An 11,609-nucleotide genomic window follows, 5' to 3' on the forward strand; every position below is an offset into this window, starting at 1 on the left:
CAAAATCTACAGATAGGCACTTTGCAAAAAACACCTCTATTTTCTTTCAAAAAATGTGATGTGTCCACGTTGCGTTTTGGGGCATTTCCTGTTGCGGGCGCTAAGCCTACCCACACAAGTGAGGTACCACTTTTATCGGGAGACTTGGGGAAACGCTTGGTGGAAGGAAATTTGTGGCTCCTCTCAGATTCCAGAACTTTCTGTCACCGAAATGTGAGGAAAACGTGTTTTTTTAGCCAAACTTTGAGGTTTGCAAAGGATTCTGGGTAACAGAACCTGGTCAGAGCCCCACAAGTCCCCGCATCTTAGATTCCCCTAGGTCTCTAGTTTTCATAAATGCACAGGTTTGGTAGGTTTCCCTAGGTGCCGGCTGAGCTAGAGGCCAAAATCTACAGGTAGGCACTTTGCAAAAAAAACACCTCTGTTTTCTTTAAAAAAATGTGATGTGTCCACGTTGCATTTTGGGGCGTTTCCTGTCGCGGGCGCTAGGCCTACCCACACAAGTGAGGTATCATTTTTATCGGGAGACTTGGAGGAACGCTGGGTGGAAGGAAATTTGTGGCTCCTCTCAGATTACAGAACTTTCTGTCACCGAAATGTGAGGAAAATGTGTTTTTTTAGCCAAACTTTGAGGTTTGCAAAGGATTCTGGGTAACAGAACCTGGTCAGAGCCCCACAAGTCACCCCATCTTGGATTCCCCTAGGTCTCTAAATTTAAAAAATGCAGAGGTTTGGTAGGTTTCCCTAGGTGCCGGCTGAGCTAGAGGCCAAAATCTACAGGTAGACACTTTGCAAAAAACACCTCTGTTTTCTTTAAAAAAATGTGATGTGTCCACGTTGCATTTTGGGGCGTTTCCTGTCGCGGGCGCTAGGCCTACGCACACAAGTGAGGTATCATTTTTATCGGGAGACTTGGGGGAACGCTGGGTGGAAGGAAATTTGTGGCTCCTCTCAGATTACAGAACTTTCTGTCACCGAAATGTGAGGAAAACGTGTTTTTTTAGCCAAACTTTGAGGTTTGCAAAGGATTCTGGGTAACAGAACCTGGTCAGAGCCCCACAAGTCACCCCATCTTGGATTCCCCTAGGTCTCTAGTTTTAAAAAATGCACAGGTTTGGTAGGTTTCCCTAGGTGCCGGCTGAGCTAGAGGCCAAAATCTACAGATAGGCACTTTGCAAAAAACACTTCTATTTTCATTCAAAAAATGTGATGTGTCCACGTTGCGTTTTGGGGCATTTCCTGTCGCGGGCGCTAAGCCTACCCACACAAGTGAGGTACCATTTTTATCGGGAGACTTGGGGAAACGCTGGGTGGAAGGAAATTTGTGGCTCCTCTCAGATTCCAGAACTTTCTGTCACCGAAATGTGAGGAAAACTTGTTTTTTTTAGCCAAACTTTGAGGTTTGCAAAGGAGTCTGGGTAACAGAACCTGGTCAGAGCCCCACAAGTCACCCCATCTTGGATTCCCCTAGGTCTCTAGTTTTCAAAAATGCACAGGTTTGGTAGGTTTCCCTAGGTGCCCGCTGAGCTAGAGGCCAAAATCTACAGATAGGCACTTTGCAAAAAACACCTCTATTTTCATTCAAAAAATGTGATGTGTCCACGTTGCATTTTGTGGCGTTTCCTGTCGCGGGCGCTAGGCCTACCCACACAAGTGAGGTATCATTTTTATCGGGAGACTTGGGGGAACGCTGGGTGGAAGGACATTTGTGGCTCCTCTCAGATTACAGAACTTTCTGTCACCGAAATGTGAGGAAAACGTGTTTTTTTAGCCAAACTTTGAGGTTTGCAAAGGATTCTGGGTAACAGAACCTGGTCAGAGCCCCACAAGTCACCCCATCTTGGATTCCCCTAGGTCTCTAAATTTAAAAAATGCAGAGGTTTGGTAGGTTTCCCTAGGTGCCGGCTGAGCTAGAGACCAAAATCTACAGGTAGGCACTTTGCAAAAAACACCTCTGTTTTCTTTAAAAAAATGTGATGTGTCCACGTTGCATTTTGGGGCGTTTCCTGTCGCGGGCGCTAGGCCTACCCACACAAGAGAGGTATCATTTTTATCGGGAGACTTGGGGGAACGCTGGGTGGAAGGAAATTTGTGGCTCCTATCAAATTACAGAACTTTCTGTCACCGAAATGTGAGGAAAACGTGTTTTTTTAGCCAAACTTTGAGGTTTGCAAAGGATTCTGGGTAACAGAACATGGTCAGAGCCCCACAAGTCACCCATCTTGGATTCCCCTAGGTCTCTAAATTTAAAAAATGCAGAGGTTTGGTAGGTTTCCCTAGGTGCCGGCTGAGCTAGAGGCCAAAATCTACAGGTAGGCTCTTTGCAAAAAACACCTCTGTTTTCTTTAAAAAAATGTGATGTGTCCACGTTGCATTTTGGGGCGTTTCCTGTCGCGGGCGCTAGGCCTACCCACACAAGTGAGGTATCATTTTTATCGGGAGACGTGGGGGAACGCTGGGTAGAAGGAAATTTGTGGCTCCTCTCAGATTACAGAACTTTCTGTCACCGAAATGTGAGGAAAACGTGTTTTTTTAGCCAAACTTTGAGGTTTGCAAAGGATTCTGGGTAACAGAACCTGGTCAGAGCCCCACAAGTCACCCCATCTTGGATACCCCTAGGTCTCTAGTATTCAAAAATGCACAGGTTTGGTAGGTTTCCCTAGGTGCCGGCTGAGCTAGAGGCCAAAATCTACAGATAGGCACTTTGCAAAAAACACCTCTATTTTCATTCAAAAAATGTGATGTGTCCACGTTGCGTTTTGGGGCATTTCCTGTCGCGGGCGCTAAGCCTACCCACACAAGTGAGGTACCATTTTTATCGGGAGACTTGGGGAAACGCTGGGTGGAAGGAAATTTGTGGCTCCTCTCAGATTCCAGAACTTTCTGTCACCGAAATGTGAGGAAAACGTGTTTTTTTTAGCTAAACTTTGAGGTTTGCAAAGGATTCTGGGTAACAGAACCTGGTCAGAGCCCCACAAGTCACCCCATCTTAGATTCCCCTAGGTCTCTAGTTTTCATAAATGCACAGGTTTGGTAGGTTTCCCTAGGTGCCGGCTGAGCTAGAGGCCAAAATCTACAGATAGGCACTTTGCAAAAAACACCTCTATTTTCTTTCAAAAAATGTGATGTGTCCACGTTGCGTTTTGGGGCATTTCTTGTCATGGGCGCTAGGCCTACCCACACAAGTGAGGTATAATTTTTATCGGGAGACTTGGGGGAACGCTGGGTGGAAGGAAATTTGTGGTTCCTCTCAGATTACAGAACTTTCTGTCACCGAAATGTGAGGAAAATGTGTTTTTTTAGCCAAACTTTGAGGTTTGCAAAGGATTTTGGGTAACAGAACCTGGTCAGAGCCCCACAAGTCACCCCATCTTGGATTCCCCTAGGTCACTAGTTTTCAAAAATGCACAGCTTTGGTAGGTTTCACTAGGTGCCGGCTGAGCTAGAGGCCAAAATCTACAGGTAGGCACTTTGCAAAAACACCTCTGTTTTCGTTCAAAAAATGTGATGTGTCCACGTTGTGTTTTGGGGCGTTTCCTGTTACGGGCGCTAGGCCTACCCACACAAGTGAGGTATCATTTTTATCGGGAGACTTGGGGGAACACTGGGTGGAAGGAAATTTGTGGGTCCTCTCAGATTACAGAACCCGAGATGTGAGGAAAATGTGTTTTTTTAGCCAAACTTTGAGGTTTGCAAAGGATTTTGGGTAACAGAACCTGGTCAGAGCCCCACAAGTCACCCCATCTTGGATTCCCCTAGGTCTCTAGTTTCCAAAAATGCACAGGTTTGGTAGGTTTCCATAGGTGCCGGCTGAGCTAGAGGCCAAAATCTACAGATAGGCACTTTGCAAAAAACACCTCTATTTTCTTTCAAAAAATGTGATGTGTCCACGTTGCGTTTTGGGACATTTCCTGTCGCGGGCGCTAAGCCTACCCACACAAGTGAGGTACCATTTTTACCGGGAGACTTGGGGAAACGCTGGGTGGAAGGAAATTTGTTGCTCCTCTCAGATTACAGAACTTTCTGTCACCGAAATGTGAGGAAAACGTGTTTTTTTATCCAAACTTTGAGGTTTGCAAAGGATTCAGGGTAACAGAACCTGGTCAGAGCCCCACAAGTCACCCCATCTGAGATTCCCCTAGGTCTCTAGTTTTTATAAATGCACAGGTTTGGTAGGTTTCCCTAGGTGCCGGCTGAGCTAGAGGCCAAAATCTACAGATAGGCACTTTGCAAAAAACACCTCTATTTTCATTCAAAAAATGTGATGTGTCCACGTTGCGTTTTGGGGCATTTCCTGTCGCGGGCGCTAAGCCTACCCACACAAGTGAGGTACCATTTTTATCGGGAGACTTGGGGAAACGCTGGGTGGAAGGAAATTTGTGGCTCCTCTCAGATTCCAGAACTTTCTGTCACCGAAATGTGAGGAAAACTTGTTTTTTTTAGCCAAACTTTGAGGTTTGCAAAGGATTCTGGGTAACAGAACCTGGTCAGAGCCCCACAAGTCACCCCATCTTGGATTCCCCTAGGTCTCTAGTTTTCAAAAATGCACAGGTTTGGTAGGTTTCACTAGGTGCCGGCTGAGCTAGAGGCAAAAATCTACAGATAGGCACTTTGCAAAAAACACCTCTATTTTCATTCAAAAAATTTGATGTGTCCACGTTGCATTTTGGGGCGTTTCCTGTCGCGGGCGCTAGGCCTACCCACACAAGTGAGGTATCATTTTTATCGGGAGACTTGGGGGAACGCTGGGTGGAAGGAAATTTGTGGCTCCTCTCAGATTACAGAACTTTCTGTCACCGAAATGTGAGGAAAACGTGTTTTTTTAGCCAAACTTTGAGGTTTGCAAAGGATTCTGGGTAACAGAACCTGGTCAGAGCCCCACAAGTCACCCCATCTTGGATTCCCCTAGGTCTCTAAATTTAAAAAATGCAGAGGTTTGGTAGGTTTCCCTAGGTGCCGGCTGAGCTAGAGACCAAAATCTACAGGTAGGCACTTTGCAAAAAACACCTCTGTTTTCTTTAAAAAAATGTGATGTGTCCACGTTGCATTTTGGGGCGTTTCCTGTCGCGGGCGCTAGGCCTACCCACACAAGAGAGGTATCATTTTTATCGGGAGACTTGGGGGAACGCTGGGTGGAAGGAAATTTGTGGCTCCTATCAAATTACAGAACTTTCTGTCACCGAAATGTGAGGAAAACGTGTTTTTTTAGCCAAACTTTGAGGTTTGGAAAGGATTCTGGGTAACAGAACATGGTCAGAGCCCCACAAGTCACCCCATCTTGGATTCCCCTAGGTCTCTAAATTTAAAAAATGCAGAGGTTTGGTAGGTTTCCCTAGGTGCCGGCTGAGCTAGAGGCCAAAATCTACAGGTAGGCTCTTTGCAAAAAACACCTCTGTTTTCTTTAAAAAAATGTGATGTGTCCACGTTGCATTTTGGGGCGTTTCCTGTCGCGGGCGCTAGGCCTACCCACACAAGTGAGGTATCATTTTTATCGGGAGACGTGGGGGAACGCTGGGTAGAAGGAAATTTGTGGCTCCTCTCAGATTACAGAACTTTCTATCACCGAAATGTGAGGAAAACGTGTTTTTTTAGCCAAACTTTGAGGTTTGCAAAGGATTCTGGGTAACAGAACCTGGTCAGAGCCCCACAAGTCACCCCATCTTGGATACCCCTAGGTCTCTAGTATTCAAAAATGCACAGGTTTGGTAGGTTTCCCTAGGTGCCGGCTGAGCTAGAGGCCAAAATCTACAGATAGGCACTTTGCAAAAAACACCTCTATTTTCATTCAAAAAATGTGATGTGTCCACGTTGCGTTTTGGGGCATTTCCTGTCGCGGGCGCTAAGCCTACCCACACAAGTGAGGTACCATTTTTATCGGGAGACTTGGGGAAACGCTGGGTGGAAGGAAATTTGTGGCTCCTCTCAGATTCCAGAACTTTCTGTCACCGAAATGTGAGGAAAACGTGTTTTTTTTAGCTAAACTTTGAGGTTTGCAAAGGATTCTGGGTAACAGAACCTGGTCAGAGCCCCACAAGTCACCCCATCTTAGATTCCCCTAGGTCTCTAGTTTTCATAAATGCACAGGTTTGGTAGGTTTCCCTAGGTGCCGGCTGAGCTAGAGGCCAAAATCTACAGATAGGCACTTTGCAAAAAACACCTCTATTTTCTTTCAAAAAATGTGATGTGTCCACGTTGCGTTTTGGGGCATTTCTTGTCATGGGCGCTAGGCCTACCCACACAAGTGAGGTATAATTTTTATCGGGAGACTTGGGGGAACGCTGGGTGGAAGGAAATTTGTGGTTCCTCTCAGATTACAGAACTTTCTGTCACCGAAATGTGAGGAAAATGTGTTTTTTTAGCCAAACTTTGAGGTTTGCAAAGGATTTTGGGTAACAGAACCTGGTCAGAGCCCCACAAGTCACCCCATCTTGGATTCCCCTAGGTCACTAGTTTTCAAAAATGCACAGCTTTGGTAGGTTTCACTAGGTGCCGGCTGAGCTAGAGGCCAAAATCTACAGGTAGGCACTTTGCAAAAACACCTCTGTTTTCGTTCAAAAAATGTGATGTGTCCACGTTGTGTTTTGGGGCGTTTCCTGTTACGGGCGCTAGGCCTACCCACACAAGTGAGGTATCATTTTTATCGGGAGACTTGGGGGAACACTGGGTGGAAGGAAATTTGTGGGTCCTCTCAGATTACAGAACCCGAGATGTGAGGAAAATGTGTTTTTTTAGCCAAACTTTGAGGTTTGCAAAGGATTTTGGGTAACAGAACCTGGTCAGAGCCCCACAAGTCACCCCATCTTGGATTCCCCTAGGTCTCTAGTTTTTAAAAATGCACAGGTTTGGTAGGTTTCCATAGGTGCCGGCTGAGCTAGAGGCCAAAATCTACAGATAGGCACTTTGCAAAAAACACCTCTATTTTCTTTCAAAAAATGTGATGTGTCCACGTTGCGTTTTGGGACATTTCCTGTCGCGGGCGCTAAGCCTACCCACACAAGTGAGGTACCATTTTTACCGGGAGACTTGGGGAAACGCTGGGTGGAAGGAAATTTGTTGCTCCTCTCAGACTACAGAACTTTCTGTCACCGAAATGTGAGGAAAACGTGTTTTTTTATCCAAACTTTGAGGTTTGCAAAGGATTCAGGGTAACAGAACCTGGTCAGAGCCCCACAAGTCACCCCATCTGAGATTCCCCTAGGTCTCTAGTTTTTATAAATGCACAGGTTTGGTAGGTTTCCCTAGGTGCCGGCTGAGCTAGAGGCCAAAATCTACAGGTAGGCACTTTGCAAAAAACACCTCTGTTTTCTTTAAAAAAATGTGATGTGTCCACGTTGTGTTTTGGGGCGTTTCTTGTCATGGGCGCTAGGCCTACCCACACAAGTGAGGTATAATTTTTATCGAGAGACTTGGGGGAACGCTGGGTGGAAGGAAATTTGTGGTTCCTCTCAGATTACAGAACTTTCTGTCACCGAAATGTGAGGAAAATGTGTTTTTTTAGCCAAACTTTGAGGTTTGCAAAGGATTTTGGGTAACAGAACCTGGTCAGAGCCCCACAATTCACCCCATCTTGGATTCCCCTAGGTCACTAGTTTTCAAAAATGCACAGCTTTGGTAGGTTTCACTAGGTGCCGGCTGAGCTAGAGGCCAAAATCTACAGGGTGGCACTTTGCAAAAACACCTCTGTTTTCGTTCAAAAAATGTGATGTGTCCACGTTGTGTTTTGGGGCGTTTCCTGTTACGGGCGCTAGGCCTACCCACACAAGTGAGGTATCATTTTTATCGGGAGACTTGGGGGAACACTGGGTGGAAGGAAATTTGTGGGTCCTCTCAGATTACAGAACCCGAGATGTGAGGAAAATGTGTTTTTTTAGCCAAACTTTGAGGTTTGCAAAGGATTTTGGGTAACAGAACCTGGTCAGAGCCCCACAAGTCACCCCATCTTGGATTCCCCTAGGTCTCTAGTTTTCAAACATGCACAGGTTTGGTAGGTTTCCATAGGTGCCGGCTGAGCTAGAGGCCAAAATCTACAGATAGGCACTTTGCAAAAAACACCTCTGTTTTCTTTAAAAAAATGTGATGTGTCCACGTTGTGTTTTGGGGCGTTTCCTGTCATGGGCGCTAGGCCTACCCACACAAGTGAGGTATACTTTTTATCGGGAGACTTGGGGGAACGCTGGGTGGAAGGAAATTTGTGGCTCCTCTCTGATTCCGGAACTTTCTGTCACCGAAATGTGAGGAAAATGTTTTTCTTTAGCCAAATTTTGAGGTTTGCAAAGGATTCTGGGTAACAGAACCTGGTCAGAGCTCCACAAGTCACCCCATCTTGGATTCCCGTAGGTCTCTAGTTTTCAAAAATGCACAGGTTCGGTTGGTTTCCCTAGGTGCCGGCTGAGCTAGAGGCCAAAATCTACAGGTAGGCACTTTGCAAAAAACACCTCTATTTTCTTTCAAAAAATGTGATGTGTCCACGTTGCGTTTTGGGGCATTTCCTATCGCGGGCGCTAGGTCTACCCACACAAGTGAGGTATAATTTTTATCGGGAGACTTGGGGGAACGCTGGGTGGAATGAAATTTGTGGCTCCTCTCTGATTCCAGAACTTTCTGTCACAAGAATTTGAGGAAAATGTGTTTTTTTAGCCAAAGTTTGAGGTTTGCAAAGGATTCTGGGTAACAGAACCTGGTCAGAGCCCCACAAGTCACCCCATCTTGGATTCCCCTAGGTCTCTAAATTTAAAAAATGCAGAGGTTTGGTAGGTTTCCCTAGGTGCCGGCTGAGCTGGAGGCCAAAATCTACAGGTAGGCACTTTGCAAAAAACACCTCTGTTTTCTTTAAAAAAATGTGATGTGTCCACGTTGCATTTTGGGGCGTTTCCTGTCGCGGGCGCTAGGCCTACCCACACAAGTGAGGTATCATTTTTATCGGGAGACTTGGGGGAACGCTGGGTGGAAGGAAATTTGTGGCTCCTCTCAAATTACAGAACTTTCTGTCACGGAAATGTGAGGAAAACGTGTTTTTTTAGCCAAAATTTGAGGTTTGCAAAGGAATCTGGGTAACAAAACCTGGTCAGAGCCCCACAAGTCACCCCATCTTAGATTCCCCTAGGTCTCTAGTTTTCAAAAATGCACAGGTTTGGTAGGTTTCCCTAGGTGCCGGCTGAGCTAGAGGCCAAAATCTACAGGTAGGCACTTTGCAAAATCACCTCTGTTTTCTTTAAAAAAATGTGATGTGTCCACGTTGTGTTTTGGGGCGTTTCCTGTCATGGGCGCTAGGCCTACCCACACAAGTGAGGTATAATTTTTATCGGGAGACTTGGGGGAACGCTGGGTGGAAGGAAATTTGTGGCTCCTCTCAGATTACAGAACTTTCTGTCACCGAAATGTGAGGAAAACTTGTTTTTTTAGCCAAACTTTGAGGTTTGCAAAGGATTCTGGGTAACAGAACCTGGTCAGAGCCCCACAAGTCACCCCATCTTGGATTCCGCTAGGTTTCTAGTTTTCAAAAATGCACAGGTTTGGTTGGTTTCCCTAGGTGCCGGCTGAGCTAGAGGCCAAAATCTACAGGTAGGCACTTTGCAAAAAACACCTCTGTTTTCTTTAAAAAAAATTGATGTGTCCACGTTGCGTTTTGGGGCATTTCCTATCGCGGGCGCTAGGCCTACCAACACAAGTGAGGTATCATTTTTAACGGGAGACTTGGGGGAACGCTGGGTGGAAGGAAATTTGTGCCTCCTCTCTGATTCCAGAACTTTCTGTCACCAGAATTTGAGGAAAATGTGTGTTTTTTAGCCAAAGTTTGAGGTTTGCAATGGATTCTGGGTAACAGAACCTCGTCAGAGCCCCACAAGTCACCCCATCTTGGATTCCCCTAGGTCTCTAAATTTAAAAAATGCAGAGGTTTGGTAGGTTTCCCTAGGTGCCGGCTGAGCTAGAGGCCAAAATCTACAGGTAGGCACTTTGCAAAAAACACCTCTGTTTTCTTTAAAAAAATGTGATGTGTCCACGTTGCTTTTTGGGGCGTTTCCTGTCGCGGGCGCTAGGCCTACCCACACAAGTGAGGTATCATTTTTATCGGGAGACTTGGGGGAACGCTGGGTGGAAGGAAATTTGTGGCTCCTCTCAGATTACAGAACTTTCTGTCACCGAAATGTGAGGAAAACGTGTTTTTTTAGCCAAACTTTGAGGTTTGCAAAGGATTCTGGGTAACAGAACCTGGTCAGAGCCCCACAAGTCACCCCATTTTGGATTCCCCTAGGCCTCTAGTTTTAAAAAATGCACAGGTTTGGTAGGTTTCCCTAGGTGCCGGCTGAGCTAGAGGCCAAAATCTACAGATAGGCACTTTGCAAAAAACACCTCTATTTTCTTTCAAAAAATGTGATGTGTCCACGTTGCGTTTTGGGGCATTTCCTGTTGCGGGCGCTAAGCCTACCCACACAAGTGAGGTACCACTTTTATCGGGAGACTTGGGGAAACGCTTGGTGGAAGGAAATTTGTGGCTCCTCTCTGATTCCAGAACTTTCTGTCACCGAAATGTGAGGAAAACGTGTTTTTTTAGCCAAACTTTGAGGTTTGCAAAGGATTCTGGGTAACAGAACCTGGTCAGAGCCCCACAAGTCACCGCATCTTAGATTCCCCTTGGTCTCTAGTTTTCATAAATGCACAGGTTTGGTAGGTTTCCCTAGGTGCCGGCTGAGCTAGAGGCCAAAATCTACAGGTAGGCACTTTGCAAAAAAAACACCTCTGTTTTCTTTAAAAAAATGTGATGTGTCCACGTTGCATTTTGGGGCGTTTCCTGTCGCGGGCGCTAGGCCTACCCACACAAGTGAGGTATCATTTTTATCGGGAGACTTGGGGGAACGCTGGGTGGAAGGAAATTTGTGGCTCCTCTCAGATTACAGAACTTTCTGTCACCGAAATGTGAGGAAAATGTGTTTTTTTAGCCAAACTTTGAGGTTTGCAAAGGATTCTGGGTAACAGAACCTGGTCAGAGCCCCACAAGTCACCCCATCTTGGATTCCCCTAGGTCTCTAAATTTAAAAAATGCACAGGTTTGGTAGGTTTCCCTAGGTGCCGGCTGAGCTGGAGGCCAAAATCTACAGGTAGGCACTTTGCAAAAAACACCTCTGTTTTCTTTAAAAAAATGTGATGTGTCCACGTTGCATTTTGGGGCGTTTCCTGTCGCGGGCGCTAGGCCTACCCACACAAGTGAGGTATCATTTTTATCGGGAGACTTGGGGGAACGCTGGGTGGAAGGAAATTTGTGGCTCCTCTCAAATTACAGAACTTTCTGTCACGGAAATGTGAGGAAAACGTGTTTTTTTAGCCAAAATTTGAGGTTTGCAAAGGAATCTGGGTAACAAAACCTGGTCAGAGCCCCACAAGTCACCCCATCTTAGATTCCCCTAGGTCTCTAGTTTTCAAAAATGCACAGGTTTGGTAGGTTTCCCTAGGTGCCGGCTGAGCTAGAGGCCAAAATCTACAGGTAGGCACTTTGCAAAATCACCTCTGTTTTCTTTAAAAAAATGTGATGTGTCCACGTTGTGTTTTGGGGCGTTTCCTGTCATGGGCGCTAGGCCTACCCACACAAGTGAGGTATAATTTTTATCGGGAGA

This window comes from Pleurodeles waltl, unplaced genomic scaffold (genome assembly GCF_031143425.1).
Source record: "Pleurodeles waltl isolate 20211129_DDA unplaced genomic scaffold, aPleWal1.hap1.20221129 scaffold_74, whole genome shotgun sequence".
Taxonomy (NCBI): Eukaryota; Metazoa; Chordata; class Amphibia; order Caudata; family Salamandridae; genus Pleurodeles; species Pleurodeles waltl.